This window comes from Ursus arctos, chromosome X (genome assembly GCF_023065955.2).
Source record: "Ursus arctos isolate Adak ecotype North America chromosome X, UrsArc2.0, whole genome shotgun sequence".
Taxonomy (NCBI): domain Eukaryota; kingdom Metazoa; phylum Chordata; class Mammalia; order Carnivora; family Ursidae; genus Ursus; species Ursus arctos.
In genome coordinates this window covers 45,063,307-45,076,902 of record NC_079873.1, presented here as the reverse complement: position 1 = coordinate 45,076,902, position 13,596 = coordinate 45,063,307, and positions in this window count along the sequence as shown.

Here is a 13,596-nt window from a genome sequence, read left to right as displayed (position 1 = left end):
GAATAAATAAATAAATAAATAAATAAATAAATAAATAAAACAAAGACTGTAATAAGAGACAAAGAAAGACACACATAAAAATAAACGGGTCAATCCACCAAGAAGATGTAACAATTATATATATTTATGCAGTCAACATAGGAGCACCCAAATACAGGAAACAGTTCATAACAAACACAAAAGAACTAATCAATAATAATACCGATCATCTAAACAGAAAATCAACAAGGAAACAATGGCTTTGAATGACACACTAGAACAGATGGATTTAACAGATGTATTCAGAACATTCCATCCTAAAACAGCAGAATACACATTCTTTTCAAGTTCACATGGACATTCAACAGATCACATATTAGCCCACAAAATAAGCCTCAACAAATTCCATAAGGTCAAAGTCATACCATGCATCTTTTCTGACCACAATGCTATGAAACTAGAAGTCGAACAAGAAAAAGTCTGAAAAGACCACAAATATATGGAGGTTAAAGAACATGCTACTAAAGAATGAATGGGTCAACCAGGGAATCAAAGAAGAAATTTTAAAAATATGGAAACAAATGAAAAAGAAAACACAACAGTCTGAAACTTTGGGATGCAGAAAAAGTGGTTCTAAAACAGAAGTTTAGAGCAGTACAGGCTTACGTCAAGAAGCAAGAAAAATCTCAAATAAACAAACTGACCTTACCCCTAAAGGAGCTAGAAAAGTACAACAAATGAACACTCAAACCAGCAGAAGGAAGGAAATAATAAAGATTAGAGCAGAAATAAATTATATACAAAATAGAAAACAACAGAACTGGTCAATGAAACCAGGAGCTAGTTCTTTGAAAAAAAATCAATAAAATTGATAAACCTCTAGCCAGAATTATCAAGAAAAAAGAGAAGGGATTCAAATAAATAAAATCACAAATGAGAGAGGAGAAATAACAACCAATACCACAGATATACAAACAAACATAAGAGAATATGATGAAAAACTATATATCAACATAGTGGACAACCTAGAAGAAATGGATAAATTCCTAAAACCATATAAATTACCAGAACTGAAAACAGGAAGAAATAGAAACATTGAACAGACTGATAACCAGCAAAGAAATTGAATCAGTAACAACAACAACAACAACAAAACCCTCCCAGCAAACAAAAGTCTAGGACCATATGGCTTCACAGGCAAATTCTACCAAACATTTAAAGAAGAGCTAATACCTATGCTCAAACTATTCCAAAAAAGAGAAAAGGAAGGAAAACTTCCAAATTAATTCTTTGAGGCCAGCATTACCCTGATATCAAAGACACCAGTAGAAAAGAGAACTACAGGCCTATCTCTAATGAACAGAGATGCAAAAATCCTCAACAAAAAACTAGCAAACTGAATCCAACAATGCATTAAAAAAATTGTTTACCATGATCACGTGAGATTTATTCCTGTGTTGCAAGGGTGGTTCCATATTTGCAAATCAATCCACCTGATACATCACATTAATATGAGAAAGGATAAGAATGATATGATCAAGATGACTGAATTAAGAAGATGTGGTCCATATATACAATGGAATATTACTCAGCCATCAAAAAGAACGATTTCTCAACATTTGCAGCAACATGGACGGGACTGGAAGAGATAATGCTAGGCAAAATAAGTCAAGCAGAAAATGACAATTATCATATGGTTTCACTCATTTATGGAACATAAGAAATAGGAAGATCAGTAGGAGAAGAAAGGGAAGAAGTAAGGGGGGGTAAAGAGAAGGGGGAATGAACCATGAGAGACTATGGACTCTGGGAAACAAACTGAGGGCTTCAGAAGGGAGGGGGTGGGGGAATGGGATAGGCTGGTGATGGGTATTAAGGAGGGCACGTATTGCATGGAGCACTGGGTGTTACACGCAACTAATGAATCATCGAACTTTACATCAAAAACCAGGGATGTACTGTATAGTGACTAACATAATATAATAAAAAAATTATTAAAAAACAAGAGTGATATGATCATTTCAATAGATGTAGAAAAAAACATTTGACAAAATACATCATCGATTCATGATAAAAACCCTCAACAATGTAGGTTTAGAAGGAACATACCTCATCATACTAAAGGCCATCTATGAAAACCCCACAGCAAACATCATCCTTTTTTAAAAAATTTTTATTTCAAGTTTTTATTTAAGTTCTAGTTAGTTAATAGATATGGCAAAATTGGTTTCAGATATAGAATTTAGTAATTCTTCGCTTACATATAACACCCAGTGCGAACATCATCCTGAATGGGTTAAAACTGAAACATTTTCCCCTAAGATCAGCAACAAGACAAGGATGTCCCACTTTCACCACTTTTATTCAACATAGCACTGAAAGTCCTAGCCATGGCAATCAGACAACAAAAAGAAATAAAAGGTATCCAAATCAGCAAGGAAGAGGTCAAACTTTCACTATTCACAGATGACATACCGTATATAGAAAACCTGAAAGACTCCACCAAAAAACTGCTAGAACTGAGAAACAAATTCAGTAAAGTCGCAGGATAAAAAAATCAATGTACATAAACCTATTGGATTTCCACACGCCAATAATGAAGAAACAGAAGGAGAAATTAAGAAAATAATGCCATTTACAACTATACCAAAAATAATTAGATAATAATAATAAGGAATAAACCTAACCGAAGATTGAAAGACTTGTACTCTGAACAGTATAAAAAAACACTTATGAGGGGCGCCTGGGTGTCTCAGTCGTCAAGCATCTGCCTTCGGCTCAGGGCGTGATCCTGGCATTCCGGGATCGAGCCCCACATCAGGCTCCTCTGCTGGAAGCCTGCTTCTTCCTTTCCCACTCCCCCTGCCTGTGTTCCCTCTCTCGCTGGCTCTCTCTATCTCTGTCAAATAAATAAATAAAATCTTTAAAAAAATTAAAATTAAAATGCTTATGAAAGAAATTGAGGATGACAGAAAGAAATGGAAAGACATTGTATGATCATAGATTAGAAGAACATATATTGTTAAAATGTCTATACTACCCAAAGCAATCTACACATATGATACAATCAAAATACCAATGGCATTTTTTCACAGAACAAAAATAAACAATCTTAAAATGTGTATGGAACCACAAAAGACCCCAAATAGCCAAAGCAATCTTGAAAAAGAAAAGCAAAGCTGGAGGCATCATAATTCTGGACTTCAAGTTATATTTAAAAAAATTATGGTATTACAAGAAACAAATAAATCATAAAATGGGCAGAAGATATGAACAGATACTTTTCCAATGAGACATACAAATGGCTAACAGACACATGAGAAAATGTTCAAAATCATTAGCCATCAGGGAAATTCAAATCAAAACCACACTAAGATACCACCTTACACCAGTTAGAATGGCAAAAATTGACAAGGCAGGAAACAATTGTTGGAGAGGATGTGGAGAAAGGGGATCCCTCCTACATTGTTGGTGGGAATGCAAGTTGGTACAGCCACTCTGGAAAACAGTGTGGAGGTCCCTTAAAAAGTTAAAAATTGAGCTACCCTATGACCCAGCCATTGCACTACTGGGTATCTACCCCAAAGATACAAACGTAGTGAAGAGAAGAGCCATATGCACTCCAATGCTCATAGCAGCAATGTCCACAATAGCTAAATCGTGGAAGGAGCCGAGATGCCCTTCAACAGATGACTGGATTAAGAAGATGTGGTCCATATATACAATGGAATATTACTCAGCTATCAAAAAGAATGGTTTCTCAACACTTGCTGCAACATGGATGGCACTGGAGGAGATAATGCTAAGTGAAATAAGTCAAGCAGAGAAAGACAATTATCATATGGTTTCTCTCATCTATGGAATAAGAACTAGGAAGATCGGTAGAAGAAGAAAGGGATAAAGAAAGGGGGGTAATCAGAATGGGGAATGAAGAATGAGAGACTATGGACTCTGGGAAACAAACTGAGGGCTTCAGAGGGGAGGGGGTGGGGGAATGGGATAGGCTGGTGATGGGTAGTAAGGAGGGCACGTATTGCATGGTGCACTGGGTGTTATACGCAACTAATGAATCATCGAACTTTACATCAAAAACCAGGGATGTACTGTATGGTGACTAACATAATATAATAAAAAATATTATTATAAAAAAATTACGATATTGGCACAAAAATAGACATGTAGATCAGTATAACAGAAAAGAAAACCCAGCAATGAACTCACAACTCTTTGGTCAATTAATCTTCAACGAAGCAGTAAAGAATATCCAATTAGAAAAAGACAGTCTCTTCAACAAATGGTGTTGGGAAAACTGGACCACTTTCTTACACCACACACAAAAATAAATTCAACACGGATTAATCGCCTATATATGAGATCTGAAGCCATAAAAATCCTGGATGTGAACACAGGTAGTAACTTCTTTAACATCAGCTACAGCAACTTCTTTCTAGATATGTCTCCTGAGGCAAGGCAGATAGAAGCAAAATAAACTGTTGAGACTATCACAATAAAAAGCTTCTACACAGCAAAGGAAATAATCAACAAAACTAAAAAGTAACTTACAAAATGGGAGAACATATTTGCCAGTGACCTATCCAATGAAGGGTTAGTATCCAAAATATATAAGAACTTATAAAACTCAACACCCCAAAAATGAATAATCCAATTAAGAAATAGGCAGGAGACATGAATAGATATTTTTCCAAAGAAGATATCCAGATGGCCAACAGACACATGAAAATATGTTCAAAACCATTAGCCATCAGGGAAATGCAAATCAAAAGTACAATGAGATATCACCTCACACCTGTCAGAATGGCTAAAATCAACAACACAAGAAACAAGTATTGATGAGGATGTGGAGAAAGGGGAACCCTCTTGCACTGATGGTGGGAATACAAACTGGTGCAACTACTCTGGAAAATAGTATGGAGGTTCCTCAAAAAGTTAAAAATAGAACTACACTATGAGCCAGCAATTTCACTACTAGGTATTTACCCAAAGAATACAAAAATACAGATTCAAAGGGTACATGCACCCTGATGTTTATAACAGCATTATCAACAATAGCCAAACTATGGAAACAGCCAAAGTGTCTACCGACTGATGAGTGGATAAAGAAGACATGGGAGATATATATATATACTTATAGATACACATACACATATACAGATATAATATATATTTATAATATAAATACCTAGAATATCTATAATATATCTATATATGTGTATGTGTATATATATCCCACATCTATATATCCCACATTATATATAAATATCTGTGTATATATCCATAAACAATGGACTATTACTCAGCCATAAAAGTGAACAAAATCCTGCCATTTGCAATGACGTGGGTGGAGCTAGAGAGTATAATGCTAAGCCAAGTAACTCAGTTACAGAAAGACAAGTACCATATGATTTCACTCATATGTGTAATTTAAGAAACAAAACAAATGAGCAAAGGGAAAAAAAGAGAGAGAGAGCAAACCAAGAAACAGACTCTTAACTATGGAAAATAAACTGACGGTTACCAGAAGGGAAGTGGTTGGGAGGATGGGGTTAAATAGGTGATAGGGATTAAGGAGTGCACTTATGGTGAGCACCTGGTGATGTATGGAAGTGTTGAATCACTATATAGTACACCTGAAATTAATATTACACTGTATGTTAACTAGTGGAATGTAAAGAAAAACTTTAAAGAATAAAAAGTTCTGGCTCCCTTTTCTGCAAATTCAATTAGTCATCAAAGTTTATATTTTTAGGAACCTCATTTTCTTTAAAAAATGTTTTTATTTTATAGTTTACACACAATATTGCATTAGTTCCAGGTGTACAACATAGTGATTCAACTCCTCCATACATCATGCTATGCTCACCTCAAGTGTAGCTACCATCTGTCACCATACAAAGTATCATTGACTATTAAAGTATCATTGACCATATTCCCCATGCTGTACATTTACTACCATGACTTACTCATTCTATAATTGGAGGCCTGTATTTCATTCCTCTACACCCATTCATTCCTCTACATCCCCCCAACCCCCTCCCCTCCAGCAACCATCAGTTTGTTCTCTGTAGTTATAGGTTTGATTCTGCTTGTCTATTCATTCATTTTGTTTTTTAGATTTAGCAACTTTATTTCCAACCAATATAATGGAAAGCACCATCAGTCACAATGTCGTAAATAATATTTGATAACTTTTCATTTTGAAAGGGAATTCTCTGTTGGTGCAACTGTTACTGGGACTGTTTTTTGTAGGCTGTGGCAACATTATGATGGATTTCTGATAAGTTATTTCAAAAGAAAAATTTTAATGCATCTAGAGCTGGTAACTCTTGTGAAAGAATTTTTCTTAAAAAAAAATTTACTTTTGGGCGCCTGGGTGGCTCAGTTGGTTAAGTGACTACCTTTGGCTCAGGTCATGATCCTGGGGTCCTGGGATCGAGCCCCACATTGGGCTCCCTCTGCTCTGTGGGGAGCCTGCTTCTCCCTCTCCCTCTGCCTGCCACTCCCCCAGCTTGTGCTCTGTGTGTGTGTGTCAAATAAATAAATAAATAAATAAATAAATAAAATCTTTAAAAAAATTAACTCTTCATACAAATCATTTTGTGAAAGTCTGAATCGAATTTTATTTTATTTTTTTTTAAGATTTTATTTATTTATTTAACAGAGACAGCCAGCGAGAGAGGGAACACAAGCAGGGGGAGTGGGAGAGGAAGAAGCAGGCTCCTAGCGGAGGAGCCTGATGTGGGGCTCGATCCCACAATGCTGGGATCACGCCCTGAGCTGAAGGCAGACGCTTAATGACTGCGCCACCCAGGCGCCCCTGAATCTAATTTTAAATATAAATTTATACAATGGCATTTGGTGTTTCCTCTGACATTTCCTGTAACTTGTGGAGCTCTGCTATAGACTGAATGCTTATGTCCCCCTGCCCAGCTTTATGTGTTAAAAACCTAACCCCTAATGTGATAGTATTAGGAGATGGTGCCTTTAGTAAATGATTAGGCCTTGAGGGCAGAGCCCTCATGAATGAGATTAGTGCCCTTACAAAAGAGACCCCAAAGAGCTCCTTCACCCCTTCTACCACATAGCAAGTAGATGGCCATAGATATGAACCAGAAAGTGGGCTCTCACCCGACCCTGAATCTGCCAAACCCTTGTTCTTAGACTTCCTAGCCTCCAGAAATAAAATTTTGCTATAGCAGCCTACACAGACAAAGACAAGGTCATACAAGAAATAGAAAATGGTTTCACAATTTATCCATAGCTCAAAATGCCTGTTTATGTATTCTAGCTCTGTATCTTTAGTTACAAGGAAAACACTTTTAAACTGTCTTCCTCATTAATAATCAGCTCGTCGGAAGCTTTCATCAAATGTGTCTAATGTGATGATCTTTAAATTTCATTTCCATTTTTATGCCTGTGGGTATTTGTTGCAATGTTGCAGCAGTTTTCAAAACCAGAGATTCTAAACTCTTCAAAGGATTGTAACTCCCGATGTTCTTTACTGCAACGTCCATGGATACACTTTTATTTTGTAACAATTTACTGACAAAGTTTACTGCCTGGGCACCAGCAGTTCCTGTTCCAGTGCTCAAGCCAGAGTTAATATTTTGCAGACGCTGCAAGGACAGGCTCTGCTGACAGAAGGGCAAGATTGCCTCTCACCCGGGCCCCATCACTGCCTCTAGGCAGAAGCCATCTTTCTCTCAGGGCTATTGCCACTTCCCCCCGACTGCTGCTTCTGCTACTGTTGCCACCATTGTCACTGGCCCACTGTCTCCCCTCCCGGCTGCATGGTGCACCAGACTGCCCCAGATGTGCTTGTGCACACCAGGCAGCCTGACCAATGCTCAGCATGCACATAACCTACTAAGCCCACGTGCTGTGCACATTGCCATCCAGCGTATCTCTACTGCTCGTGAGTAAACTCCATAGTCACATTGGACTACAAGTACAAAACACAAGTTCAAAGATAAAATTATTAAGAATGTCAAGACAGCAACCCCACAGGTGGCACATTCTTAAAGCTAGCCCTGGAGGAGTGGGTTGGTGTCCTTAACCTACCTAGTTTTGGCACCTGAGGGACCATCCTGCTAGTCTTTATCCCAAGTGAGTGTAAACCCTATTTTGCTTTCTGTGATTCAAATTATGCAAAGAATGGTTGATTACCTTCCCCCACTACATTGATCTTAGAAACACCAGTTGTTTTTAAATCCAACTAGTGGAATAATGGAGTGGTGAAGGGCCTAGACTCTGGACCCGGATCACCAGGAACTCCATCTTGGATACGTACTAGCTATATGACCTTGAGCAAGTGATAAAGTCTCTATAGAGGCATACCTCGTTTTATTGCACTTTGCTTTATTGTGCATTGCATATAGTAGGGTTTTGTTTGTGTGTGTGTTTGTTTGTTTTTACAAATTGAAGGTTTATGGCAACCCTGCAACCAGCAAATCTATTTGTGCCTTTTTTCCAACATTATTTTCTCACTTTGTGTCTCTGTGTCACATTTTGGTAATTCTTAAAATACTTCAAACTTTTTCATTATTATTATATTTGTTATGGTGATCTCTTATTAGTGATCTTTAATGTTATTACTGTTACTGTTTTGGGGCACCATGAACTGAGCACATATAAGGCAGGAAATTTAATTGATAAATATTGTTGTGTTCTGTTTGCTCCACCCTCCAGCTGTTCCCCATCTCTCTCATTCTCCTCAAGCCTCCCTATTCCCTGAGACACAACAATATTGAAATTAGGCTAGTTAATAACCCTACAATGGCCTCTAAGTGTTCAAGTGAAGGGAAGAGTTACGGGTCTTCAAATCAAAAGCTAAAAATGATTAAGCTTAGTGGGGAAGACACGTTGAAAGCCGAGATAGGCCAGAAGCTAGGTCTCTTACACTAAACAGTCTAATTGTGAATGCAAAAGATAAGTTTTTGAAGGAAATTAAAATTATTACTCCAGTGGACACACAAATGATAAGAAAGTGAAATAGCCTTGGGACGCCTGGATGGCTCAGTCATTTAAACATCTGCCTTCAGCTCAGATCATGATCCCAGGGTCTTGGGATTGAGCCCCACATCAGGCTCTCTGCTCAGTGGGGAGCCTGCTTCTCTGGCTGCCACTCCCCCTGCTTGTGCTTGCTCTGTTTGTCAAATAAATAAATAAAATATTTATTTAAAAAAAAAAAAAAGCGAAACAGCCTTAGCGCTGATATGGAGAAGTTTAGTGGTCTGGATAGAAGATCAAACCAGCTACAACACTCTGTTATGCCAAAGCCTAATCCAGAGCAAGGCCCTAACTCTTCAATTGTGGGAAGGCCAAGAGGTGAGGAAGCTGCAGAAAAGTTTGAAGCTAGCTGAGGTTGGTTCATGAGGCTCAAGGAAAGAAGTAGTTTCCGTAACACGAAAGTGTAAGGTGAAGCAGCAAGTGCTGGATGTAGAAGCTGCAGCAAGTTCTCCAGAAGATCCAGCTAGGGTAATTCACGAAGGTGGCTACACTAAACAACAAATTTTCAATGTAGACAGAATGGCCTTCGATTGGAAGGAGATGCCATCTAGGACTTTCAGAGCTAGAGAGGAAAAGCCAATCCCTGGCTTCAGGCTGACTCTTGTTCCGTGCAAATGCAGCTGGTGACTTTTAGCTGAAGTCAATGCTCATCTACCACTCTGAAAATCCTAGGGCCCTTAACGGGGCACCTGGCTGGCTCATTTGGTAGAGGATGTGACACTTGATCTCAGGGTCATGCGTTTGAGCCACACATTGGGCATAGAGTTTACTTCTTAAAAAAAGAATTATGTTAAATCTACTCTGCCTGTGCTCTATAAATGGAACAAAGCCTGGATGACAACACATCTGTTTACATGGTTTATTGAATCAAGTCCACTATAGAAGCCTACTGCTCAGAAAAAAAAGATTCCTTTCCAAAGGACAGTGTACCCAGTCACCCAACATTTCTGATAGAGATGTACAATGAAGTTAATGTTGTTTTCATGCTTGCTGCACAACATCCATTCTGTAGCCCATGAATCAAGGAGTAATTTCAACTTTCAAGTCATTATTTAAGAAATACCTTTCCTAACAGTATAGCTGCCATAATGATTTCTTCGATGAATCTAAGCAATGTAAGTTGAAAACCTTCCAGACCTTTCCAGATATCATTAAGAACATTCATGATTCATGGGAAGAAGTCAACATATCAACATTAACAAGAGTTTAGAAGAAGCTGATTCCAGGCAAAGCGTTTTCCCTCTCAGAATCTTGATTTGCCTTCAGCCAAAGAAAAGGTGATTGCTTTATAGACTTGTGCCTGCAACCAGGACCCTGCAATGGCCATCAGATGCCCTGTGGGGATTTCAGAGACACTGAAGGAGAAAGGGGGACTCACATTGTCTGCACAGCTTCAGATGGTTCCTCACCCCTCTCCCTCCACTCACTGCCACTAAGGAGTTGCTGATCAGGGTCCACCCCATGGCCCAGGAGGAGTGCAGAGCAGACAACCAGAGCTGCATAGCCCCTTCCCTTCACAAGCTTGGAGAAGGGCAGGGTGCCTGCCTCCTGAGCCCTCTCCATCAGGAGTCTCATTCTTCCTCTGAGGCTCTGGTAGAGGTGGGTGTCCTCTGCCAGGCCCAGCAGATGATGTGAGGAATGAATTACATGCCCAGTTCTTATTGTTAAGTTTTGTTGTGCAATCACAGCTGCCGTGATAGATATTTTTATCAGTGCTTAGTTGCTTTTAAATAAAATGTACGCTATTCTTTAAAAAAAGTCACAGATGACTTTTGACTTTGAGGTGTTCAAGACTTCAGTGGAGGAAGCAGTTGCAGATGTGGTGGAAACCACAAGAGAACTAGAATTAGAAGTGGAACCTGATGGTGTGACTGAATTGCCATGATCTCATGATAAAATTAACCAGTGAGGAGTTGCCTCTTATTGATGAGCAAAGAAAGTAGTTTCTTGAGATGGAATCTGCTCCCGGTGAAGCTACTGTGAAGACTGTTGCAATGACAACAAACGGTGTAGAACACGACATAAACTTAGTTGATAAGCAGTGGCAGGGCTTGAAGGACTGACTCCACTTTTGAAAGAAGTTTTACTGTGGGTAAAATGGTATCAGATGGCACTACATGCTACAGAGAAATCACTTCTGAAAGGAAGAGTCAATCCATGAGGCAAACTTCATTGTTGTCTTATTTTAAGAGATTGCCACAGCCACCCCGGCCTTTAGCATCTACCACCCTGATCAGCCAGCAGCCATCAACATCAAGGCAAAACCCTGCACCACCAAAAACATTATAACTCGCTGAAAGGTCAGAAGAATGTTAGCATTTTTGAGCAATAAAGGATTTTGTAAAGTAAGTTCAGTGCTCAACATGGAGCTTGAACTCATGGCCCCAAGATCGAGAGTCACATGCTCTACTGCCTGAGCCAGCCAGGTGCCCCAACAATAAAGTATTTTTAAATTGAGGTATCTATGTTGGTTCTTTTACTTAATGTTATTGCACACTGAATAGACTGGTATAGTGTAAACATAACTTTTATATGCACTGGGAAACCAAAAAGTTCATTTGACTAACTTTATCATAATATTTACTTTATTGCAGTGTTCAGGAACTGAACCCACCACATTTTCAAGATATGCCTGTATTCCTTATCCTTAAAATAGGCATAATACAAGAGGTACTTTAAAGACTGAGTTAATGCATGCATGTAAGGAGCCTAGAACAGTGCTTAGCACATAGTAAATCCTCAGATAATGTTATCTGTCATTATTTTTCTTTTGTTTTCACTGTCCTTGTACTTCCCAGTTTGTTTTGGAGCAAGCCTGTTCTTCCTTGTGCGATTTTTTTCCCATTTCCCCCTCTTTCTCCTGTACTTTACAGTAGTCCACTTTAGCCCTTATCATTTTTCATCTCAACAGTTAAATGTACATAACATATGCAGAGAGATGAATTAGAAAAGAGGCCACTGAGGTTCCCCCTAAGGAAGCAAACAGGGATTGAGTAGTGGTCAGAGGGTATCTTCAGCCTGTTTGAATGTTTACAGTGGGAATGCATTTACTATTGCATCTGCAATTAAAAGGAAATGTTCATAACTGTTAAGTGGAGGTGGGGTAGGGGAGGAAAGATTCCAGGGCAGCTTCCTTCTACGGCAGCCAGTTCACATCACTGACGGCTGCTGTGAGGGACACATCCAGACAACACATTTCCAGGGCTGCAGCCAGCAGCCTCCTACCCATGGCAGTGCCAAGAGTTCCTTTGTTGCAAAATCTGCCTCAGATTCACCTCCCTGTCTGCTTTGCCTTTCCCATTACCCTTTAGCACCCCCACCCTACCTCCCAAGAACACTGGGGAGGAACTTTCAGGGATGAGTACTATTGTACCTGGGTCAGATGCCAGCTCCTGTGAAGGCTTTTCCTGACATACTAAGTGAACATGTTTGAATTAATTGTGGCTTTTTGTTCCCACACATGTTGCTGATACCTCTATAGGCAACACTTAGGGTTTGACTTTTTTCAGCCTTGTGTTGTTCAGTGAACCTTGACTCCCTCATTAGACTGTTTACTTCTTATGGGTGAATACAGGGTCTCTTATTCATGGCTGGAGACCCCACCCCAGTCACCACCTGTATCCGGCCCAGTCCATCATAAATGTTCAGGAAGTGTTATTGAAAGGGCATCCTGAACTGCCCCCCCACCCCATTACGACTTTTGCACTTTTTATTCCTTCTGTCCTGTCCCTGGCCACTTCGTATTATTCAGATCTTGGATCACATGTCACCTTCTCCAAGCGGCCTTCCTTGAGTACCCTATCTAAAACAGACTAACTTCTACCCGGATCTTTATCTTCTTTTTGTTTTTATTATAATATTTTTTATTATATTATGTTAGTCACCATACAGTACATCCCTGGTCTATCTTCTAACTTGCTCATAGCACTCACTACAATCTGAAATTCTTGTGTTTGACTCACTTTATTGTCTGTTTCCCTAGCTGGAATGTGAATCCACAGGAGAGCAGGGACCGTGTCTTTTTGTGTTTGCCTTGAGTCCCCAGTGCTTAGAACAGTGACTGGTATATAGCAGGTGCTCAATAAATATATGAATAAACTGTATTTGTTTGGTTATTGACTGATCCCCGAGTACAATGTCAGCTCCATGGAGGCCAGGCTCTTATCGGGGTTACCGCTACATCCTCAGCACCTAGCATGGTGCCTGGTGCATAGTAGATGCTCAAGAATTTCTGGGTCAGTGAATTAATGTCCCCCACACACTTGAACTCAACGTGCTCCAAACTGAACTTAGTTTCTTCTTCCCCACCAAACCTGCTTTTCCTTCTGTGCACTCTAGTTCAGTCAATGGCACCCATTATCCACTCCAGACACCCAACCCAGAAATGAACTCACACTCCTTTCACTCCTTCACCTACTATTTTCAATTAGTCTCCAAGCTGCACTGCCTATTCAACCTCCAAAATATCCCACTTATCTAATCCTTTTCTACCTGTGTTGCAGCTATCCTGATTCAGGCCTCATCTTTTTTTTTTTTTTTTCATTACTAATGCAACAGCCTCCTCCTTCCTGTCTCCCTTTATTTTTCCTT